This window comes from Haematobia irritans, chromosome 5 (assembly GCF_050003625.1).
Source record: "Haematobia irritans isolate KBUSLIRL chromosome 5, ASM5000362v1, whole genome shotgun sequence".
In the NCBI taxonomy this organism is placed as follows: Eukaryota; Metazoa; Arthropoda; class Insecta; order Diptera; family Muscidae; genus Haematobia; species Haematobia irritans.
The window spans coordinates 59,746,265-59,771,594 of NC_134401.1; the positions used below are offsets into that span (position 1 = coordinate 59,746,265).

General features: G+C 32.7%; 1 protein-coding gene across 2 annotated transcripts in view; it reads right to left on the bottom strand.

The window, feature by feature from the left end:
* Positions 1–22,001, bottom strand: part of LOC142238603 (uncharacterized) — a 249,714-nt gene extending 227,713 nt beyond the window's left edge. The window contains exon 1 of one of the 2 annotated variants that reach the window (XM_075310297.1): positions 21,579–22,001. The gene's annotated coding sequence lies outside the window, so the exon portion shown is untranslated. The remainder of the gene's footprint in view (positions 1–21,578) is intronic. The other variant, XM_075310296.1, reaches the window with a different exon arrangement.
* Positions 22,002–25,330: the final 3,329 nt, after the last annotated feature.

Below are 25,330 nucleotides of genomic sequence, written 5' to 3' on the forward strand. Positions count from 1 at the left end.
TATAGCCCATCTTCGAACTTGACCTGCCTGCAGACAAAATACGAGTTTGTGCAAAATTTCAGCACGATTGCTTCATTATTGAAGACTGTAGCGTGATTACAACAGACAGACAGACAGACAGACAGACAGACGGACAGACGGACATCGTTATATCGTCTTAGAATTTCTCCCTGATCAAGAATATATATACTTTATATAGTCGGAAATCGATATTTCGATGTGTTACAAACGGAATGACAAACTTATTATACCCCCGTCACCATTCTATGGTGGTGGGTATAAAAAGATAAATAACTAAACGTATATTCTCTTTTATTGAAATATTATTTCAAAAGTACATTTAGCTGGAAATAATATAAATAATATAATGAATAGCTTGTAACAGGACATGGCATAAAAATCTGGAAATTCCAGCCCATTCCAGTCCATCTGGCAACCCTAATTAAAAATAGGAAAAAGGCGAGTTATAAAAAATCGAATTAAAATATCTTCTTGTGTAGTTAAAATAAAGAAGTGCTTTTAAAGTTGTGCCATTAGAAGAACTTGCAATTTGTTTTTGCTGGGTAGTTAAAAAAAATTGGAGCGTAACTGGAGAGACAGTCAGAACCACATAGATTCAGTTGCTGAATCTATGTTGTCTATGGCACCATTTCTAGTTGGTACATTTTCACACAGATCGTCCTTACGAGTATTACTCAAATTAATGGCAAAACGGTAGTTAAGAAGGAATTTGAAATTCCCTTTGTTAGATTTAGTGTTGCATAGTGTTAATCGATGAGCTAATTGTTTGTTTGATTATAGACGTCAAATCATAATAAATGAAACGTCATTAAAATACAATATTCCCTTTGAAATGCATCCCACATGGTTCTCGATTTCTCTAATTGATTTACGCAAGATGTACCGACAAGCCAAACATTAACATATGCACAAATAATTGTTCACATTCATTAAAGTCAATTTGGGATTTACATGAACATAGAATGAATTGTTAAAGATATTTTTTGGGGAACTGAAAGTCCAGCTTCCATATATCGAGTATGCAAATATTTATTTAATAACCAACTATATTGTCTTTTTAAGCAATCTTTGGGGACTGGTAACCTAAGGATATCATTCTAATTTACAATTAATTATTTTTCGAGGTTTATGGTCAAAGAATATTAAGGAACTTGAGCAATAGTGTCATTGAAAAGAAAATGCTAGATACAAATCTATACACGTTTTATTGTACATGTTTCCGTTCGGGCGAAGGAATTTTTCCAAGCACAATTTTTAAAAGCACAAGGTTGTCTCTTGTTAACTGAACGGATCGAAAAGTATGTTTTTCACATGTTCGGGTGAAAACTGTGTTACAGGCTGAATTTTTTATACATCCCACAGTTTAATTTTTCACCGTGTCTACGTTTGTCGTTTTCTTTTGGGACCAGTGTTGTTAAAAAACACTCACATAAAATACCTATTTACTTTGTCGCTCTCTTTCCCCGAATATACATTTGTATATTATTTAGTGTTTAAATGTAATATTTAGTGTTTAAACCAATAATTTTTATATATTTTTAGCTATTAACTATTTTTATTTTTGTTATTTATTTCCCTAAGCAGACATACATCTGAATTATTTTTCCTTCTATATTGTAGCACGGATCTCAAGCTTTAATTTAAAGGTATTATATATATTTACTTCGTATTTTTCATATCGTTTCACAAGGTATTTCAAATTGCTTGGTGTTCAACTGTTTTTGCTGACTGTATATTAGAAAAGCTATTGGTTTTGAGAGTGTATATTCGCTTTAATGAAACTAAAATCAGTGTGACCATTTGCAGCTCGATTTTTATACCCTCCACCATAGGATGGGGGTATACTAACTTTGTCATTCCGTTTGTAACACATCGAAATATTGCTCTAAGACACCATAAAGTACCCTACGGGAAATGGATCAACCACAGGACCGGTACAGGACTAGTCCCTGGTGTGCATGGACCAGTCCTAGTTCTGGTCAAGACGTATGGAAGGGACCGGTCACTTTAACATGGGTTTGTCATTGACGGGGTAAATTTACACTTTAGGACACGTCTTGGACTCGTTCCTTAGGACACGTCCTGGGACATTTTAGTAGTAGCACTCCATAGACAGGTCCTCATGAACCAGTCTCGGACAACCTCTTAGGAATCTGTTTCAGTTTGGTTATCCGAATCGCAACAGAAATGAAAAACTTTTGAAATATATTGAACAATAGGTTATTCTGATAATTCTACTTCACTAAATGTGAAGATCCAATAAGCTTTTTATATCAAGCGAGTATGGAAATCATTAAATTATGACTATTTAAAAACTGCAACAAACTGGATCACCGGTACCAGTCCTGTGATAGGTCCGTCAGTGACAATTTGCACCAATTTCCCGTAGGGTATATTCTGGGTCGTGGTAAAATTCTGAGTTGATCTGAGCATGTCCGTCCGTCCGTCTGTTGAAATCACGAACGAAACAAGCTATCGACTTGAAACTTGGCACAAGTAGTTGTTATTGATGTAGGTCAGATGGTATTGCAAATGGGCCATATCGGTCCACTTTTACGTATAGCCCCCATATAAACGGACCCCCAAATTTGGCTTGCCGATCCTCTAAGAGAAGCCAATTTCATCCGATCCGGTTGAAATTTTGTACATGGTGTTAGTATCTGGTCTTTAACAACCATGCAAAAATTGGTCTCCATCGGTCCATAATTATATATACCCCCATATAAACGGACTCCCAAATTTGGCTTGCCGATCCTCTAAGAGAAGCAAATTACATCCAATCCGGTTGAAATTTTGTACATGTTGTTAGTATCTGGTCTCTAACAACCATGCAAAAATTGGTCCACATCGGTCCATAATTATATATAGCCCCATATAAACCGATCCCCTGATTTGGGTTGCGGAGCCTCTAAGAAAAGCAAATTTCATCCGATCCGGCTGAAATTTGGTACATGTTGTTGGTACATGGTCTCTAACAACCATGCGATAATTGGTCCACATCGGTCCATAATTATATATAGCCTCCATTAAAACCGATCCCCCGATTTGGCTTGCGGAGCCTCTTGGAAGACCAAAATTCATCTGATTTAGTTGAAATTTGGTACGTGGTATTAATATATGGCCTCAAACAACAATCCAAAAATTGGTCGAAATCGGTCCATAATTATATATAGCCCCCATATAAACCGATCCCCAGATTTGACCTCCGGAGCCCCTTGGAGGAGCAAACTTCATCCGATTCGGTTGAAATTTGGTACGTGATGTTATTATATGGTATCCAACAACCATGCAGGAATTGGTTCATAACAGTCCATAATTATATATAGCCCCCATATAAACCGATCCCCAGATTTGACCTCTGGTGCCTTTTGGAGAAGCAAAATTCATCCGATTTGTTTGAAATTTGGTACGTGGTGGTAGTATATGATATTTAACAACCATGCCAAAAGTGGTCCATATCAGGCTATAATAATATATAATATATAAACCGATCCCGAGATTTGGTTTTGGAGCCACTTGGGGGAGCAAATTTCATCCGAGTAAGTTGAAATTTTGTACATTGTGCTAGTATATGGCCGTTAACAACCATGCTTAACTAGGTCCATATCGGTCTGTAGTTATATATAGCCCTCAGACAAATCGAGCCCCAATCACACAAAAATTGGTCCATGTCAAGTTCATAATTCTATATAGCCCCCCATATAAGCGACCCCCATATTTCAATTGTGGATCTCTACGTACCGTGCAAAATTCCATGTCGATTCGTAATTATTTGTCGACTTACCTATACATAACTTTTTTGTCTAATATATACCACATATGGACTAACCCACAATTTAGAAAACGATGTTAAGAAGTTTCAAGATAACACACCCCAAGTAATTCGATTGTGGATGACAGTCTTTCTTAGAAGTTTCTATGCAATCCATGGTGAAGGGTACATAAGATTCGGCCTGGCCGAACTTACGGCCGTATATACTTGTTATCTTTCATACTCGACTTCAAGTGTGAATTATGCAATTTTTCTAGAAAATAGCGACTTTTAAATAATATCTTGAAAGACGTCATTTATACGTGAACACTTTTTAACTTTATTGTCAAGTTTCAGATTTACCTTTGGTAAATTAAAAATCTAATCTACGCAAAAATGGCAATCGTCTTTCTCCTCAATTTCTCAGGCTCGGCAACTTGTATTTAGTTGACCAGTATGAATGATTTGGAGCCTCGAAACAAAATTTCAGGTAGGAACATTTCAACTCAGATCAGAATTAATATAAATTCAGTACATAGTATTATAAGGTATAATTACGTCTTTCTCCTCATATCATATTACTTTGTGTATACAAAATATGACAATTGGATGATTCTATTTGCACTTCATTGATAAGAGACTGCCGGGAGCCATGAACAAGTATATATATTTATCAGTGTCTATCCCTTAGTAATTCTACAGGTTTATATGGGCAAGTTTTTTTTTTGCAAGTATACTGAAAAAATATCAATAACACGAAATTATTTCCATTCAGGTCCACCTTGCACTACTTTTTTTTTCAATTCATGATTATTATTACCGTATATACACCAAGCGGTATAAAAAATTTAATTGTAATAAAGCTTCCGTATTGTAAATCTTTTTTAATTTCTACAAAATTTTACAACAGTTACAGATGGAGAGATATCTCAAAAGTTCTTAAGATTGTCTTCTGAATTAGATGTCAATTTCAATGGTGCTTTCGTTAGATATAAAAATTGGGTACTATATATAATTTTGTATCGATCTGGACACATTTTAGGAGGGTTTTAGATGGCTAATATACATATGAATCAATTTTTTTTTTTTCATCACAGAAATGGTAGTATAAATCACCACAAGGATCAAAAACCTTTGTTGATAGCACCTATTTTTTATATTTATTTTCATAATTTATTATGATTGTAAATCTTGTAATAAATAAATAAATCACCATAATTCAATATAATTAAAAAAATGTTTTTTTGAATCCATTTAATTTTTGAATGAATATGTCTTAATTAAAATTAAATTAATTGAAATTTTAGTTGAAAACAAGTCTATACGGCCGTAAGTTCGGCCAGGCCGAATCTTATGTACCCTCCACCATGGATTGCGTAGATACTTCTACGAAAGACTGTCATCCACAATCGAATTACTTGGGTTGTGGTATATTAAAACTTCTTTACATTGTTTTCTAAATTGTGAGTTAGTCCATACGTCAGCGTTGCCAATTTAGCTTTTTTCCCGCTAGATTTGGCTTTTTTTGAAGACGTTTAGCGGGAAAAAAATGCATTTAGCTTTTAGCTTTTTTTCTGGCTTTTTTTCATGACCCTTTTAGCTATTTTTGGCTTTTTTTATTTTCGACATGTTTCTATTGAAATATGGATAAATCGGCGTTTTTATTTAAGCCTTGCTGCAAGTATAAGGGTTTCCACATATTTCAAAGCTCAGTTGAAACATTAATAATGAGTCCAGCCATTATGCGGGCATTCTTGTAGCAATACACCTTGTAAAGTTTTTTCATTATATACATAAAAGTAATCGTAAACTTTAAATCTACTATTACCATACAAATTTGTTAGATAAACTGTCAGTAAATTATTGGGAATATTATCATTTGACTCGTTTATCCTTTTTATGTTATTATAATATTCTAAAGTTATTACGATATTACTAAATTAAAATAGTAGATGTGAATAGCTTTGTGCACTGAAAAAATACGAACGCGAATTTTGGTTATAATAGCATTTGTGAATTTCTTTTATATAAACTGTTTTCCTTGTCCAAAAGACGATAAAGTCGTTTTGTCCCTATAATTAAGTGATTCAACTTAAAAATGGGTATGTTTTCATGAAAGAAGAAAGAATTAATGAAATAGTCTTTAAATGTGAGGAGTTTTTTCATTTTAACCACAAACCAAAATAGCGTTCAAAAATAGAAGATGTTTTTCAACACTTTATTTTAAAAACGTATATATACAATAATTTCTACTTGAAGTCGAGTCTGAATTTGGAAATTTAAGTTGGCGTTAGCACGATTTTAAAGCACTTTGATAGCTCATGAAGAAAAGGAAAATGTTTTTACTGGGAAATGTAAACTATAGGTATTTTCTACAATTTAAATAAAAGTAATGTATTTCGAATTTTTCACAATTTCAAATCCAAACTAAAATTTTATTAAAAAAAATGACAAATCATTTTTTTACCAAATCCAAAGCATGCTTAGATCATTTAATATTTTAAAATAACAAGTAAATAAAATAGAGGTGTTGGGAAGGTAGCTCCCACAAAACGAAGGACTTCCAGTAAAAAAATTGTGATAGTAATCAAAATGTATCGAATACGCAAACGAACTAAATGCCTTAGATATTGTCTCACAGAAGTGAAATTAAAATGAAAATAATATGCATTGTAAGTGAAATAAAGCCTTTAAGTTTGTTAAATTTCAATCAAAAATGTGACTTTTGATACAAAAAAAATTAGCTTTTTTTTCTAGCTATTTTTTTAGCATTTTTAGCTTTTTTAGCTATTTTTTTGGGCAAATCTAGCGGTTTTTGGTGAAACAATTCTGGCAACGCTGCCATACGTGGTATATATTAGACAAAAAGTTATGTATAGGTAAGTCTACAAATAATTTTTGTGTGATTGGGGATCGATTTATCTGAGGGCTATATAACTATAGACCGATATGGACCTAGTTAGGCATGGTTGTTAACGGACATATACTAGCACAATGTACCAAATTTCAACTGACTCGGATGAAATTTGCTCCTCCAAGTGGCTCCAAAACCAAATTTCGGGATCGGTTTATATGGGGGCTATATATGATTATGGACTGATATGGAGCACTTTTGGCATGGTTGTTAAGTATCATATACTACCACCTCGTACCAAATTTCAACCAAATCGGATGAATTTTGCTTCTCCAAAAGGCACCAGAGGTCAAATCTGGGGATCGGTTTATATGGGGCCTATATATAATTATTGACCGATTTCGACCAATTTTTGCATGGATATTTGATTAACACCACGTTCTAAATTTCAACTGAATCAGATGAATTTTGGTCTTCCCAGAGGCTCCGGTGGACCGATGTGGACCAATTTTTGCATGGTTGTTAGAGACCAGATACTAACACCATGTACCAAATTTCAACCAGATCGGATGAAATTTGCTTCTCTTAGAGGCTCCGCAAGCCAAATCTGGGGATCGATTTATATGGGGCCTATATGTAATTATGGACCGATGTGGACCAATTTTTGCGTGGTTGTTAGATACCATATACTAATCCCATGTACCAAATTTCAACCGGATCGGATGAAATTTACTTCTCTTAGAGGCTCCGAAAGCCAAATCGGGGGATCGGTTTTATGGGGGCTATATGTAATTATGGACCGATGTGGACAAGTTTTTGCATGGTTGTTAGAGACCATATACTAACACCATGTACCAAATTTCAGCCGAATCGGAAGAAATTTGCTTCTCTTAGAGCAATCGCAAGCCAAATTTGGGGGTCCGTTTATATGGGGGCTATACGTAAAAGTGGACCGATATGGCCCATTTGCAATACCATCCGACCTACATCAATCAAGTCGATAGCTTGTTTCGTTCGGAAGTTTGCGTGATTTCAATAGACGGACGGACGGACATGCTCAGATCGACTCAGAATTTCACCGCGACCCAGAATATATATACTTTATGGGGCCTTAGAGCAATATTTCGATGTGTTACTAACGGAATGCCAAAGTTAATTTACCCCCCATCTTATGGTGGAGGGTATAAAAATTACAAACATTTATGGAACTAGAACCGTCAATGCATCATTTGGTGTGAAGCATACCAATTTTCCATCTTCCTAAGTGTATTGTCTTTGGTGAGCTCTTGCTCAATGGATTTAATCTAAGTGTATTTTCAAATTTTTCTTGATTTTCCGATTTCCGATGTCCTCTATAGTGCAGACAAAAATTGTTATAACTTCAGAATCTGATCTGACACTCATTCAAATATGGAATCATCTGCAATTTTTCCGTAAACCCTAATACACAAACAGTAGCTGGTTGATTTGTTTACTGTTTATTATTTCAATATTTCTTGTCCCCTCGAATTTCTTGTCCCGATGAATGAATTTCTATACAATATTAGGTGCTAAGTTACGTTAAATGTGCTTCGTACAACAAAGTCTTCAATGCAGTTCATAGATTTGCATTTTAAAAATGAACAGACTGAAAAATAAAAGCAACAAAAGCAATCGTTTGGTTCATTTAACCCAAGAAGCTATTAAACACGACCGCATTTTATTTCATTTTCGAGCAGATTTATGAATTAAAAGATAACCAGTTTTTGTAAGAGCGCATTACGTTTATTTTGATTTTTTTAGTTTAGTTTTCATTTTCACTTTTGAATATTCAATAACACATAACAAGACCGCTGCTATCGCTCAATATTGTTGGGAAGGCAATTTCAAATGCTCTATAGCATTTCACAGTTTGCTGTACAAACATAGACATGTTAATTTCCTTTAAGGGGTGAAGGTGTGACATAATTCAGAAAATAATGCATTTTCAGACTGAGCCAAATACGTATGAAATACGAATCTTGAAATGTGAAAGATGTAAAATATGCTACCGACCATGACATAACAGAAAATTAGGCAAAATCAGAGTACGCTAAAGAAAAATTACTTGGATCCAAAAATTGTAAGCTTTCCTTAAAGATTTTGAGACGCTTCGTTAAAATGAAGGCTTTTTCGGGTGCTATCGATCTTTAACTCTAGGCTCCATACAATTATTATTAAAGGGTGATTTTTAGCTATTATCTTTTTGGCAACTCTGGTTTAAATAGCTGATGCACGTTTCGAGTTTTTTTTTTTACTGTAAAACACCTTTACTTTGATTTGGAATTATTGAGATGCGAGTTTAGCATTTTATTTCACGTTCAGGACCGCTCAATTGGCGGCCTAGCTTCAACTGACGTATTGAAGACAACATTCAAGCATTTATTCGTGAGATACTGGCCGAAATGTTGGAAAGAGTATGCCAAAAGTGGACTAAGCGGATGAACCATTTCAGGCGCAGTCGCGGCCAGCATTTGCATGAAATAATCTTCTAATATTAAATTATATGCACCATCCCAGCAAAAACCAGGTAATCACATCTCATAACAATTTACATTACCAGGAGTAAAGCTGTAATTACACAGTACATTACATTGCGGTGAGTTATAATGACTAACTTGTAATGACAATAATAAATACTTCTCGGTAATTTTCGAATTGATATTCTCAAAATGTAATGCATTTGGCTGTTAATGACTTAATAAAATAGAATAAATGATGGTACCATTAGGTGTAATTATTCACATAATTGAGCATTTACTTAAAAAAAAAAACTCAAAAAGAAAAGAAAAACTCAAAAGAATCGTGAAGAATATTCTTCACGAATATTTCATGTGTGTTTTAAATTAATGACATTACCATGTTATGTTTTAAATAAATTAAATCGACTTCACTAGATTTCAACTGTCATGTGGCTTATAAAAGTTTACTTGGATGTAAAGATTTTGACCTTCACCTTAGAATTTTGGTATTGATTTCGAGTCAAAGATGGGTCTACATTAAATTATGGTAATTTTTAAGGGAACTTCGTAGCTTTAAATCTAGGATAAATAAAATTAAAATTAAGGTATACATCTCATTTATAGAAATTGCATTCTCTTTTTGCAGTAAAGTAAAGCTATGTTAGTTTAAAAATCCAAATTATGACAGACTCTTCAAAGTAAATTTTTTTCTAAATTCCAAAAAAAAAAATTTAAATCAAAGATCAAAACCCTCAAAAAAAGTCTTAGCCTATATTTGAAGCGTTTTTATGTTAACTCTAAAGATTCAACATTTTAGCTACTTAAAATACTTTTTTCTTTAACGCAAAAGTTCAAAGACATATGACTTTAACGGAGGGACGCAAAATTCCAAAATGTATGTTATGTCCTAAATTTAATAAAAAAAAATTTGAAGCAAAGATTTAAAATAAAATAATTATAAAGATAATTGTTTTTAATATTGTGTAAATTGCGCATCATTAAAATTAGGTTGCTTAATCTTTAATACCACCTAAATATTTGTTTCAGTGTAGATCGACTCAGAATTTCACAACAACCCATATACACCTAGACCTCGCTTTGCGTCGTTTCGTTTTGCGTTGTTTCGAAGTTGAGTCATCCCGAAATCCCGGGATTTTTCGGGATCCAGAAAATTCCAATTTGTTTAGTTTAGGATTTATAAAAATCGATCCCGAATGACAGCCCTAGTGGTATCATACTTAAAAGGTGTTCTGGACTACACTTTACACCGTCACAGACCTGAGAAATGTACTCGAATATTTGTTCTGTGTAGGCTTATTGTACGACGATCGTATGCAAATTTAGAAAATTTTTATAGAAAATAAGTAACATATTCTGAAATGTCAATGTGTTTTGTATATATTTTGCAAATTTTATTGAGCAAAATTAATTATATATAGCACAAAACACGATTTAAAAAATCCATCTAAAATTTGGAAAAAAATTTCTTCTCCCTGGTGTGTAAATTTTGGGTTGTTTTTAGTCAGCTGTTTTGAAACTGTTCGAAACATCTGTGTCCGAAACTGTAATGTTACCACAGCTTTTGAAAGTTAACAAAAAAGTTTTAAGCAAAATTGTGATTGATTTTTGTGAACACTGTCTGCTTTCCTAGGTTCTTAATATAAATAGAGAGCATTTCCAGAATCAATTGTACAACATCAATGGGCTAATAAAAGTGAATTTCACTAAATTTATTGCATGAGAAATATGGCATCTTCACTTCTGCAAAGTGTTCTTGGCAGAGCTAGTGGACAAAAGCTAACGCAGCCAAAAAATTTCTGTTGATATGAGCCGTCGCTATTAAAAATTATTTGCAATATTTTTGCAAATATTTTATAAGTAACAAGGTGTGAAATCACAAACAAAACTGTCATTTTGATCATTACACGTTTAACAACATAGGTTAGTTTAGGCACGGCGATTATTTCTTCAAGAGTGACTTCGACGTCGAATGTAAAAACCAAGTCAAAACTAGCTTTTGAGAAGTAATATAAAATGCACTTTTCCTTATAGTACACTGTTAGAAAAATATGTTTTTCATATGTTCCGATATAAACAAAATGTGTTTCGGGCACAATTTTAAAACACAATATATTTAAGTGCAAACATGTAATGTTCCTAAACTAACACTAAATGTTTGGCACATCTATGTTAATATGTTAGAATATATATTATGTTTGGGGCATGAATGTTTCATAAAACTCATATGTTTGAATGCAAACATATATAAATTTACAAATTTCGACTAAACATACATATGTTGTGATATTTTATTCAAAGCGACAGAGAAAGTATATAGAAAGAAATAGAGATGGAAACCGGGAGAGTTGACGAAATATATCAACATAACACAGCAAAAGAATGAAAAGAGAACAATTTCTGTGAAACCGCTTGTATGTTGTTTCGGAAAACTGTTTTATGATAAGGCCAAAAATTTGATATGCTTAAGTCTAAATATTATTTAATTTGAATAAAGATAATGGACATTCGGAACCAAGAGAATAGACATTTGAAAAACAAACAGCATATGTTGTCGCCTTGAGAGCAGCATTTTATGTATGTGTGGACATGTGTTTTGTTTATCATTTTGGCATTATGGGCACAATTTTTTTCTTGATTCGTTAAAAGAAATCAGGGGTCTTCATAAAAATAACGAAAGGGCACTATATTCTTTTTAGAGTTGGGACAGTAAAATGAAATAAGGAGGAAATAGTGAAAAATTATACAGTAAAATGTATAAAAACAAAGTTTAGTTCCTCTTTATTAATAAGTAGTCCACGAGGAGTTGACGGACATCTTGAAATATAAAATTGGGTATTAAGTTCGAGTTTTGCAGCTAAAACAATTTAAAAAGTTTATTTTCTTTCAAATGCATAATTAAAGAAAAATAAAAGGCATTTTAGAGCGATGGTGTTTAATGCTAGTAAAAAACTGTTTACGCCTAAATAAATTTATGTTTATATTATAAAATTCTTTATGTATGTTTATACTCGACTCCACGTTCTTCGTTTCTTAGAGTTTTTGAATTTCTTCCAAATTTTAAAGTTTTGTACCAAAAACAGTTTTTTGTTACAAAATTGTTATTTTTGCAATAAAAAAATAATATTTTATCCGAAAATCAGTCAATTTCGTTTATATCAAGCACTGTTACTGACTATAAATCTTTAATAACCTACATTTCGAAGTTTCATTATAAACATTTAATATAGTATAAATATAAATGTGTCAATTAAAAACAAACAAAAAATGTTCAGGGATTGAACCCACGACCCTTTGCATGCAATGCAGACATGCTAACCACTGCTCCACGTGGCAAACAAATGTATGTTTCTGTTAAATAATGTTATGTTTGCATGAGCTCGTAGGCGCTGCAAACTATGCTATATAAATGTAACTTATAACGATAGTTATCTGCTGGTGACTATAACAGCTACGTAGCCCAGTGGATAGTGTGTTGGCTTACAAACTGTATGGTCCTCGGTTCGATTCTCCGTGCAGGCGAAAGGTAAAATTAAAAAAAAAAAATGTAAAAGTGAATAATTTCTTCAACATTATTTGTATTACAGAAAAAGGTGCCAAGAACTAAAATATTTCGTGGAAGTGAAAATTACGAGTATGTTAGGGAACAGTCGTCTTTGCGAAAAATTCTTCCAAGCATATAATATTTTTGGGCTGAAAATGCTTCCAAACATATAATATGTTCACATAAAACAAACATATTAATGTTTCCGCAATATCCAATAACATATATGCTTCCTGCAAAATATGTTTGGAACATATGTTAAAGAAGCGATTTTTTTTGAGGGTGTATGAATTGGTAACAAAAAAAATCTGGCGTCGTTTTTTTTTACTTTTAATACCACAGTCTAGTATAATTGTGTTGTTATTTTGAATAGACTATCAGCAAAATATGTTTAGTTTATAGTTTCTGTCTGCTAATAAAATGCATTGCAGAAAAAGTCAGCTGTTTAAATTTTTCGATCAGAAGTCCGAAAAAATTGTACTCACGTGCGAAACAGAACAACAACATTTTGTGTGTTGTGCAGAAAGTGTATAGTGTACAATGTGGTGAGACCCAGAACAGGCATGAATATCATATTTCAACCACAACTGGGGCATAGATCCTCCACTGGGGGTCTCAAAACAACGCCATATATACGGCTTTATAGCCCCCGAATTAAAGATTTATAAATAACCATTCGTATAACCATAATTTGATTTTATAATAAATAATTGTAAGCTGCCGAATAGACAAAAGTTATGTCGGCCTAGTCGTCAACACGCCAGCGCCCGGCGACACAAATTAATGTCAACCACCGCCGACAAAACTGGGTCGGCTTCATTCTCTGGAAGTAACGTTATGTTCTGATTATGACATAAGAACTTCCCCTGCACCCCACGATTGAATGTGACGTTGTTCTCTCATCAATTTATGCGGTTGATGAAAGATAACGAAATAGCAGACAGATATCGTGCCAGACACGCTTGGCTGACTAAACAAAAAAAATGTGGACCGTGGCAAAGAAGAACTGATCGTCAAACAAACGAGAAAAACTAAATAAACCAAGAAATTAAAAAAATACTGCTCGCACAAAACCAAATTGAGGCAGTCAAGAAATTCAATTGCTGTGTTATAGGGTTTCAATTCGAATCAACTCGTCCATCAATATTTACAACTGTTTTGTGCATGAAGTGACAGACATACGATCAGGCGATTCAAATTTTGACAACTCTTGATCGAATGAATGATATTCAGGGGACCAATTTCTCACCCTCAAAGACCCTTACGTAGCTACCTATATAAATATCAACTCAAGTGCATGTTCTATAAAAAAAACACATTCGTATATATGACCCATTCCACGATATTGGTATAAACATTTAGAATTGTAATGTGTTTGCTCGAGTGCTATTCTAGTGTTGCCCAGCGCTGTATTTTACACCGGCTAGAAATTTCTCCATTAGGTTTCGCAATACTGGCAGTCCAAACTAGGCTGCTTAATGAATAAGAGAACGTCTAATCTTTTCCCCAGGTGTTACCAGACAATGCCTTCACTGAAAAAACAGTGAACCCACCAGGAAGAAAACTTGTGGTTAATTTTAGAAAATTTTTAATATTTTTAGAAAATTTTAACTAAACAGTATTACAAACGTTGGCATCACGCCGATATCACAAAAATAAGTAAACATTTTTCGAAAATTTATTAGACATAATTAAGTTTTTTCTCATGTTAAAGAAAATTTTGTAGTTTGAAGGAAAAAAATTGGAGTTAAAAATTGCAAGAATGTCTTTAGTATTTCTAGTAAAATTTACAAATTTAAAGAAATAATGAACTATGTTGTGAGAAATACGAAATTAGTAAATCTTTATGCTTAATTTATATATAATTTTTTCCCCGTTTTTAGTGAATTTAACTAACGTACGCAAAAAATTATTAGAGTAAAGGCAACTTTCTCCAAACATAATAATTCCATGAACTAAAATAAAGTTAAATTGGCTTTAGTGAAATAGAGAGTTCAATTTTATTTAGTGTTCAGAATCATGTTTCTGCTCCCTATATTTTTTGCGAGTTAAAGAGGATCAATTCATCAAATATCATCCGATAAATCATAAGTGCCCGTTTGCAAAATTCTGGACAAATGGCTTTAGATTTAAATATTTCCCATATTTTTAACAATATTTAAATATTTCCCATTAAAGTTAAAATCGACCCATATTTAAATATATGTTTATGGGAATATAAATGATGAAAAAATACTGTTTTGCTCAAACAAACAAAAAATATATTCCGGTTGAAGGGCATAAATAGAGTCAAATTATTTATATAGAAAACATCTTCAAAATGTTTTGGAAAAATTTGATGATAGTTCATAAAAACATACAAATACCTTATAATTTTGTTGTAAAACGCCCCATACACCAATGTAAATAGGTACACACACGTGTTTGCTTTTGAATGTAAAATACATACACCTCAACAGATACAATGCACTCGCATTGCCAAATGTACTGCATTCTAATTTAGCAACGCAATTCCGAACTATTTTCTAAAATACAAGAGAACAACGTGGTGTTGGATGTCGGGAGGCGAGTAAGAGTTTTTTGTTTTTCATGGCTAAAAATATAAACAAATCAATTGAGAGCGATCGCGCAATATGCCAACAAGCCTCCAATTAAGAAATTGATGTTTGGCAGACGACTGAAAGCACGGCAAACAAAGCTGACATCAATTAATGTCATAAGAAATCAAGCTAGTGCTGGAGTCTACCCGCACAATGTACATATCAAATTTTTGATGACATACCATGCGAGGAGAATTTATCAGTTCTCGTATAGAGTGGTGATAATAATTAGTTATATGAAAGCTTTTAGAAAATGTTAACATCTTCTTCTCGAGGTTTTTTGTGTGGGTAACACGCTTTGAAATTTCCTATGAATTCTATCCCATGGAATTCTGTAACATCGAAAAATTAGTTTTAGTTTACAATAACTCAAGTAATTCTTTTTTTACTTTGAGCATATTATAATTATTTGTAATTTTCAATAATTCGAGTTCTTGTCATTTCATTTTTTATACTTTATGTTCCGAATTCATAGATTCGTGAAAAAAGTGCGCCAGTTCAAAAAATTAAATTCTTTCAATTTCATTTTATGTTGTTTGTAAGAGCAAATCTACTCAAAATTAGTGTAAAAATGAAAAACTGAAACAAGAGAAAGGATAACATTGCTCGAATGGAGCTTTTTAATATCTCCCCACCACAAAACAATAGAATGGTGCGGTTTATGGGCTGCTGGAATGTGTATATGAACACATTCGTTGTTTTCATTGTACGAAACAAAACACTGTGCTAGATCATCATTTTTCTTAACCTGAAGTCTCGCAATCTGATGCTTTAATGCGAAGTTTAATGATCTTTAAGAGTCTTAAATTAAAACAAGACAGGCCCCCAAATTATCTCCCAGACACCCAATTGTTGGGAATATCTCTCTGTGCCTCTCTCTATCTCTCTGTCTCCAGCATAGACACTCCCTAGCCAGTTTGGCGTTTAGACTGTGCAACATCGCTACATCAACCAATATAAAAACATATATGAACATTAGACTGGTGATTAAAAGAGGTGAATGCTCTGGGATAAGAATTTAGTAACCCTAGACGATACAAAGCTAAATCTAGTAAACAATTCGCCTTTAATAAATAGACACGGCAACTGCTTCAAAGTCGAATTCTTAGATGATTGATAGATTATATGGATGGAACTAAGTATGTTTTATTTCCCGAGCTCTACATATTTTTTTTTAAATATTATAACACTCTTTAGAAACAGTTGTGGTGAGTGTTATAATGAATAACTGCTTAAAGCAAACAAAAATTCACGCTTAATTGCTAAACCACCTATTTATAAAAATAACACTGTTACGCAAAATTCAACTTTTTTACTCAAAACAAAAAATCACTTATTCCAGCCGAAAGTACTCGATGAGAGGAGAAAAGTAATTTACGGATTTTGCTAGATTGGTTGCCGTTCGGCTTTTATGAGCCTCTAAAGTTTTGTCGCCAAATTTGATTTTGAGCACTTTTTGCAATTTTCGTATAACCATATCTCGAAAAATGCTGTGAATTCATGTTTGATGTATTTAACAAAGTTGTAGCTCTTGAAACGACCAACAAAAGTGCAGAAAAAAATAATTCGGAAAATTTTCATCTTCATGCTCAAAATCGTAAAAATGTCGAAAAAATTACCACTTTTATCACCGATTTTTTCCGTTTTTCGACTATTGGTCATTTGAATTTGGCATGTGATACAAAGTTGTTCATTATTTTATGGGGTACATTTCTTCCACCGACTGTTTGGTAAAATTTTCAACAGTTCAGGAGCTGTAGTCGAAAAACCGAAAAAATCGATGATAAAAGTGGTAATTTTACGATTTTGAACATGAAGATGAATATTTTCCGACCTAATATATTCAGCATTTTTGTTGGCCGAGTCAAGAGCTACAACTTTGTTAAATACATCAAAAATGAATTCACAGCATTTTTTGATGAGCTATGGCCATACGAAAATTGCAAAAAAGTGCTCAAAATCGACTTTAGAGGCTCATAAAAGTCAAACGGCAACCAATCTGGCAAAATCCAGAAATTACTTTTCTCCTCTCATCGAATACTTTCGCCTGGAATAATTGATTTTTTGTTTGGAGATAAAAAGTTGAATTTTGCGTCACAGTGTTATTTATCTAAACTTATAATCTGGATGATTACAAAGTCTAAACTCCATCTAAATTATTATCTAGGTCTCTTTTAGCAACAATAAAATATTTTCGATTCTATTTTCTAAGGTATATATTGGAACCGCCAATCACTAGAAATATCCCAGGCAATCGATTTTGCTCCCAGGCAATCGATTTTGCTCAAAACCAGAGAGTAACATAGAAAATCAAACGGGCCGATTATATCAAACCACACCCAATTAATTCGTAAAAATAACGATTTGGGGGATTATTATTAAAATAATTTTGGGGGATAAACCTAAATCTCAAACGATGCTTCTAACTTCTATATTCAATGTTGAATATATGAAACTTAAGTGGTAGATATTTTTGGGAGCTTTATAAAATCTGAACCCATATTTTTCAAGTTCAAGATGTATTGCAAGGTATTGCCCTATGCTAAATTTTAAACAGACCAGTAAATACATGAGGATATTATAAAAATTAGCATCATATTACGGCGACATTTACATATGGGGGGTATATCAAAAACGACATTTTAAATTGGTGTCGGATATAAATTTTGAGTTACATCGGCTAACTGATGACAGAAGGAAGATCTGTTAATAAATAAGGATATTAGGGATACATTTCGGAAAATTGGGCGATTCATATATACACGCAAAAAATAATTCTTTCCTCCCAAATGAAATTTTAGACAAACAAAGTTCATTTCTCATTTGCTTTTCGCTGTAAGGAAGTGGAAGTGGAAGAAAAGACTCAAAAAAATCTTTTCTGGCTAATTACATTTTCTCTCACATCTTTCTCACTTCCACGAGGTTTTTTAGTTCTTAGCACCCTTTTCTGTAATACAACCAATGTAGAAGAAATTATTCGATTTTATAATTTTCTTTTTAAATTTTACCTTTCGCCTGGACGGAGAATTGAACCGCGGACCATGCAATTTGTAAACCAACACACTATCCACTGAGCTATGTAGCTGTTATTGTCATCAATAGAAAATTATCCATATAAGTTGTATTTATATAGCATAGCTTGCGGCGCCCAGAAACCGATTAAACAAACTTTATTTAACAGAAACATACATTTAGATGGGAACCGTGGAGCAGTCCGCCTTGCATGCCGAGCGCCGTGGGGTCGATACCTGCTTCGACCGAACACCAAAAAGTTTCGTTTTTTTACATATAATCCAGACATGTTCGGAAGATTCAGAAAATATGTTCAACATTACATACTACTATATTCATTTTTTTCTATGAAACTGTAAAACGTGTCTTATTAAAGACTTAAAGTCAGAAATAAAGACTTGACTTTAAATAGTTCAGAATTTCTTGAAATTTGTAAGTCTTTTTTTTTTTTTTAAATTATAAGAAAACTATTTATGTCCAATAAATGTTCTTGAATTTAACGAAAAATAATTGCTAACTCTTGTGATATCAACGTTTCTACTGTTTAGTTAATTTTTTTTAAATTTCCAACCTTTTTCTTTTTGATTTCAATGAATATGTGTATTTTTACTTATGTGTTTTTGAGTAAAATGTAATTCACCTTTATCTACTTGTGATCGAATATAGCAATTTTTAGCGGATCCAAGAAAAAGAAAAAATTGCCATAAAATTTTGTAAATTTTCTCTTTTTTCAAATATATTCAAAGTACCAAACATTTATCATATGTTATTCAAAGAAGCACCTTGAGATATTAACTAATCTTTTTAATTAAATCATACAAAAACAAATATATACGGCCGTAAGTTCGGCCAGGCCGAAGCTTATGTACCCTCCATCATGGATTGCGTAGAAATTTCATCTAAACACTGCCATCCACAATCGAATTACTTAAGTTGCGGTAACGCTTGCCGATGGCAAGGTATCTTAAAACCTCCTAACACCATCTTCTAAATTGTATGTAAGTCCATACGTGGTATATATTAAATCAAAAAAGATCGATCCAATATACGTATAATTCAGCTTGACAAAATTTTCTACAGAAATAAAATTTTAACAAAATTTTTTATAGAAATAAAATTTTCACAAAATTTTCTATAGAAATAAAAATTTTGACAAAATTTTCTATAGAAAGAAATTTTTGACAAAAAATTCTACAGAAATTAAATGTTAACAAAATTTTCTCTAGAAATAAACTTTTGACAAAATTTTCTATAGAAATAAAATCTTGGTAGATTATTTTTGTCTCGAGTGGGAACCATGATTATGAACCGAATAAAATTTGAACAAAATTTTCTATAGAAATAAAATTTTGACAATGATGAAAATTTTATTATGAACCGAATAAAATTTTAACAAAATTTTCTCTAGAAATAAAATAAAATTTTGGTAGATTATTTTTGGCTCTAGTGGCAACCATGATTATGAACCGATATGGACTAATTTTTGTGTGATTGGACCAATTTTGGTATGGTTGTTAGCGACCATATACTAACACCACGTGCATAATTTGAACCGGATCGGATGAATTTTGCTCCTCCAAGAGGCTCCGGAGGTCAAATCAGGAGAATGTTTTATATGGGGGCTATATATAATTATGGACCGATATGGACCAATTCTGGCACGGTTGTTAAAGATCATATACTAACACCATGTTCCAAATTACAACCGGATTGGATGAAATTTTCTTCTATTGGAGACTTCGCAAGCCAAATCTGGGGATCGGTTTATATGGGGGCTATATATAATTATGAATCGATGTGGACCAATTTTTGCATGGTTGTTAGAGACCATATACCAACACCATATACCAAATTTCAGCCGGATCGGATGAAATATGCTTCTGTTAGAGGCTCCGCAAGCCAAATCTGGGGATCGGTTTATATGGGGGCTATATATAATTATGCACCGATGTGAACCAATTGTTGCATGGTTGTTAGAGACCATATACCAACTCCATGTACCAAATTTCAGCCCGATCGGATGAAATATGCTTCTCGTAGAGGCTCAACAAGCCAAATCTGGGGATCGGTTTATATGAGGGCTATATATAATTAAGGACCGATATGGACCAATTTTTGCATGGTTGTTAGAGAGCATATACCAACATCATGTACCAAATTTCAGCCGGATCGGATGAAATTTTCTTCTCTTTGAGGCTCCGCAAGCCAAATCTAGGGATCGGTTTATATGGGGGCTATACGTAAAAATGGACCGATGTGGTCCAATTTATGCATGGTTGTTAGAGACCATATACCAACACCATATACCAAATTTCAGCCGGATCGGATGAAATATGCTTCTTTTAGAGGCTCCACAAGCCAAATCTGAGGGTCCCTTTATATGGGGGCTATACGTAAAAGTGGACCGATATGGCCCATTTGCAATACCATCCGACCTACATCATTAACAACTACTTGTTCCAAGTTTCAAGTCGATAGCTTGTTTCGTTCGGAAGGTAGCGTAATTTCAACAGACGGACGGACGGACGGACATGCTTAGATCGACTCAGAATTTCACCACGACCCAGAATATATATACTTTATGGGGTCTTAGAGCAATATTTCGATGTGTTACAAACGGAATGACAAAGTTAATATACCCCAATCCTATGATGGAGGGTATAAAAAGAACAGATCATGAAAGAAAATGTAGGTTTATTTTAGAATATAGTAACTAAAATATTTTACTAATTGCAGCACAATAAGTGGAAACTCTTTATGAAATTAAAGAAAGTTTATTAAAAATAAGAAATTATTTCTGTTGTTAATAATAATTGTATACGGACAAATTAATTAAATAATAATTAAATTAATTGGAGTTAAAAGAAGTCCAAGACAAGATACAATACTATATATTAATTTCTGAAGATTATGTACACAATTTAAGTAAAATATACTCGTTTTAGACAAATATAGACTATTTTGTGAGAATGTAGTAAAATTTTGTAATTAAATTGTGTAAAACTCTGTTCTTCCTTTTTTTTGAATTTTGCAGTAGAAGGAAGCAAAATATAATTTAAATACCAAAATATTCCCGCATTAGGAAAAATAAAATGAACTAATTTTCATGAACACAACAAAATCAAATAGGCTAGGAGAAGGTCATATGTCAACACATAATAATGGAAATGCATTTTCTTGTAGCTTGAATATAAGATCCGATCTTATGTACACCACAACGTTTGTTCATATTTCCCCAGTAGATGGGAGTGCAGTTGATTGGAGGGCTTGTAAAACGAGTTTGGAACAACAAACTTACACTTTGAATAGACGCAATTGAAATCAGCAATCCAATAAACGCTAAGAAATGACTTGTTACAGATGGAAATTCACTTTGGTATTTGTTTTTTGATCTGATATAGATCAATATATGTTATATGTTATTTATAATTTGTAATCGATTATTGAAATCACTTTTTTATTGCACACTCATATTTTTCTTTATTTATTATTTTTTTGCTTTTGTTTGCTGCTTTGTTATGTTGTGGTTTTCTTTTTATTTAATTCACTGAGCTCTAGGTAAATTGAGATTTACAAATCGATCGGTTCGATTAGGTAAATTGTTTCACTATAAACAATAATTGTTATATCCACCGGTATTCGGTTACTTTACATTCAGCGTGTCTCTCAAGTTATCCGCGCACGTTGACTTCCCAATGTGAATGATACAATAACACTGAACTGAGTGAAAACTTGACTGGGGGAAGACTTTGGCAATTGTTTTGAATTTACGTTGAACGATGGTGAGAGAATGTGATATGTCAACATGTTGCAGCAACATTTTGGGGCCATGGTTTATATTTGGCCCGCAACAAAAATAAACGACACACAAACAACAGGTTGTTGTATAGCCACATTTTATGCTGATGCCAATTGCCAAAGAACCGAAGTCAATTCGTCTTTTCCATCGGTCTCTCACTCTCAATTTTTCATATCTCGATATACCTACATACGTGTGTACATTGTATCCACAGATGGATGAATGTAAATAAACAAACCCTAACCTACCACAAGCGACGCGATGGAGCATCAGTTCCATGTGGTGTTTGAGTACCAAAACACAAACATCCATCCCTACACACATGGTCATTGAAGGCAGCATTACCGTAATGCTGGTACACTTTTGGCGCCAAAATCACATGCAGAGAGTAATAACATGTATCATACATGCATGTGTGGAAACGGAAATCCCTTCGACATTCATACGCATTGTGGTTTTGTGTGAGTATGCAATAGAGTTCGTAGAATATGTAGAATATTCTGGGATTTTCATAGAAAAGAGCGGAAAACCAAAGGTATTCATTTTTATGTGCACATTGAATATGAAAGATATTCGCAGTACACGCAAAAAAATAATTCTTTCCTCCCAAACGAAATTTTAGACAAACAAAGTTCGTTTCTCATTTGCTTTAAGGAAGTTTATTTGGAAGAAAAGTATATACCTTTTGCGATAAAGGTTTATTCTTTTCCAGGATGTAAAAACAATCTCACAAAGACAAACTCAAAAAAAAAAAAAAAAAAACAATCTTTTCTGGCTAATTCCTTTTTCCCTACACAGAAAAAAAGTGTCTTGTAAATTTAAGGACACTCTTAACTTTCACATAGTTCAACCAATTTACTGTAATATAATTCATTTTTCGTAACCACAACGAAAATTAACTTAGCTAAAGGAAAACTTATAAAAATTCAGTAAATGTTTTTTAGTTCACTAACTACGAAATGGGAAGGATTTTTCCTTAAATAAATTTCCAACACAGTAGTTAATGCATCATTGATTCTATTATAAAAATACATGGGCAATATAAAAATCTTACTATGAAATGTGGACAATTTACTAAGAAAACATTTTGTATGGAAAAAAAAATTTGTAGTAAAAATTAACTTAACGACATTACCGATTTGTATCATGGCTACCTACAGATTATTTCCCTTTTTATTATAAGTTGGAGTGTTTTTCCTCACATTGAAAATTTTGGATAAAGTAGAGTAAAAAGTAGTTAATATAATCCTTGACGGGTGTATATCATTTTTTATAGATTCCTCATAAATTTGGTATATATTTTACCTTAACTTATAGGTAGAATTCCAACTAATCAATAAACGTGCTACTGGTAAATGAAGTCAGAAGAGAGTAATGAAATCATTGCATCATGTGAGGGAGTTTTTAGAGACATTTTGTGTATACCTCGTATGATTGTTTGTGTTTGTTATTGCGTCATTTATGCTGTTGTTGGTTGTTTTGATTCTAGAGACAATGAAATGTTCCTTGTGTGTTGTTGGTATCTTTTGTGGTGAGTTGTTTTTTTGCAATAGCGAGATCAGAAAGGGATCGTGTGTGTGTGTTGTTTTTCTTTACGGCGGCAGGTATGTATCGTTTATGACTATTTGTGTCTTTGAGTTTTATTGCCGCATTCAGTTCTGTTGATGAATTTATGAAGTGCACACGTGGTTTTAATTTTGCAAAATTTCTTAACACCGTAATATATACCACATAGTCCATACGTGGTATATATTAAACTAAAAAAGGCCGATTAAATACGTATTTAATGAAGTTTAAAGTTTCTATAGAAGTAAAATTTTGACAAAATTTTCTATAGAAATAAAATTTGGAAAATATTTCTATAGAAATAAAATTTTGACAAAATTTTCTATAGAAATAAAATTTTATCAAAATTTTCTATAGAAATAAAATTTTGTCAAAATTTTCTATAGAAATAACATTTTGACAATGTTTTCTATAAAAATAAAATTTTGGTAGATTTTTTTGGCTCGAGTGGCAACCATGATTATGAACCGATATGGACCAATTTTTGTGTGAATGGGGATCGGCTATATATAACTATAGACCGATATGGACCAATTTTGGCATGGTTATTAGCGCCTTATACTAACACCACGTTGCAAATTTCAACCGGATCGGATGAGTCTTGCTCCTCCAAGAAGCTCCGGAGATCAAATCTGGGTAACGGTTTATATGGGGGCTATATATAATTATAGACCGATATGGACCAATCATTGCGTGTTTGTTAGAGATCACATTCTAACACCATGTTACAAATTTCAACCGGATCGGATGAATTTTGCTCCTCCAAGAGGCTCCGGAGGACAAATCTGGGGATAGATTTATATGGGTGATATATATAATTATGGACCGATATGGACCAATACTTACATGGTTGTTAGAGACCATATGCTAACTCCACGTACCAAATTTCAACCGGATCGGATGAATTTTGCTCCTCTACACCGAAAGAATTCTCTTCGTTAATTTTACGAAGAATTCTTCATTAACTATTCTTCCTGAATTCTTCATTAAAATAACGAAATTTTCATTCATTTTCGTAATTTTTACGAAGAACATTTTACGAATATACGAAACATTCTACATTAACTTTTCTTCGTAAAAAGTTCGTACTTTTAACGAAACCTTCTTCACATTTCATGAATTTTGTGAAGAAGTTTTTACGAATATTTTACGAAACATTCTGCGTTAAAATTTCTTCATAAAAAGTACGAAACATTTTCTTTGAAATAACGAAGAAGTTTCATTGAAGTTGTAAAATTTCCGTTCGGGACATTAAATTGTCTTTTATAATGTGCTTGAGTGTATTCCTTTATTCTATTTTTTATGCAAGTCTATGCTACTTCTCATTTGGGTGATAGCGCGCTATGAATAAAAGTGAAGCAATAAAACTAAAAATTATTCAAAAACTTAAGATGTAAAGTAGTGATGTCATTTTTCACACTTGCAACTACAACCAAATGCACTTTCGACTATAATTTTTTTTCTAAAAGTCCGAACATTTTTCAGAAAAAAGTACGAAATTTTTTCATAAAAAGTACGAAAATTTTTCATAAAAACTACGAAAATTTTTCATAAAAAGTACGAAACATTTTCATAAAAAGAACGAAATTGTTTCATAAAAAGAACGAAGATTTTTCATAAAAAGTACGAAGATTCTTCATAAAAAGTATGAATTTTTTCTTACAAACTACGAAAATTTTGGAAGA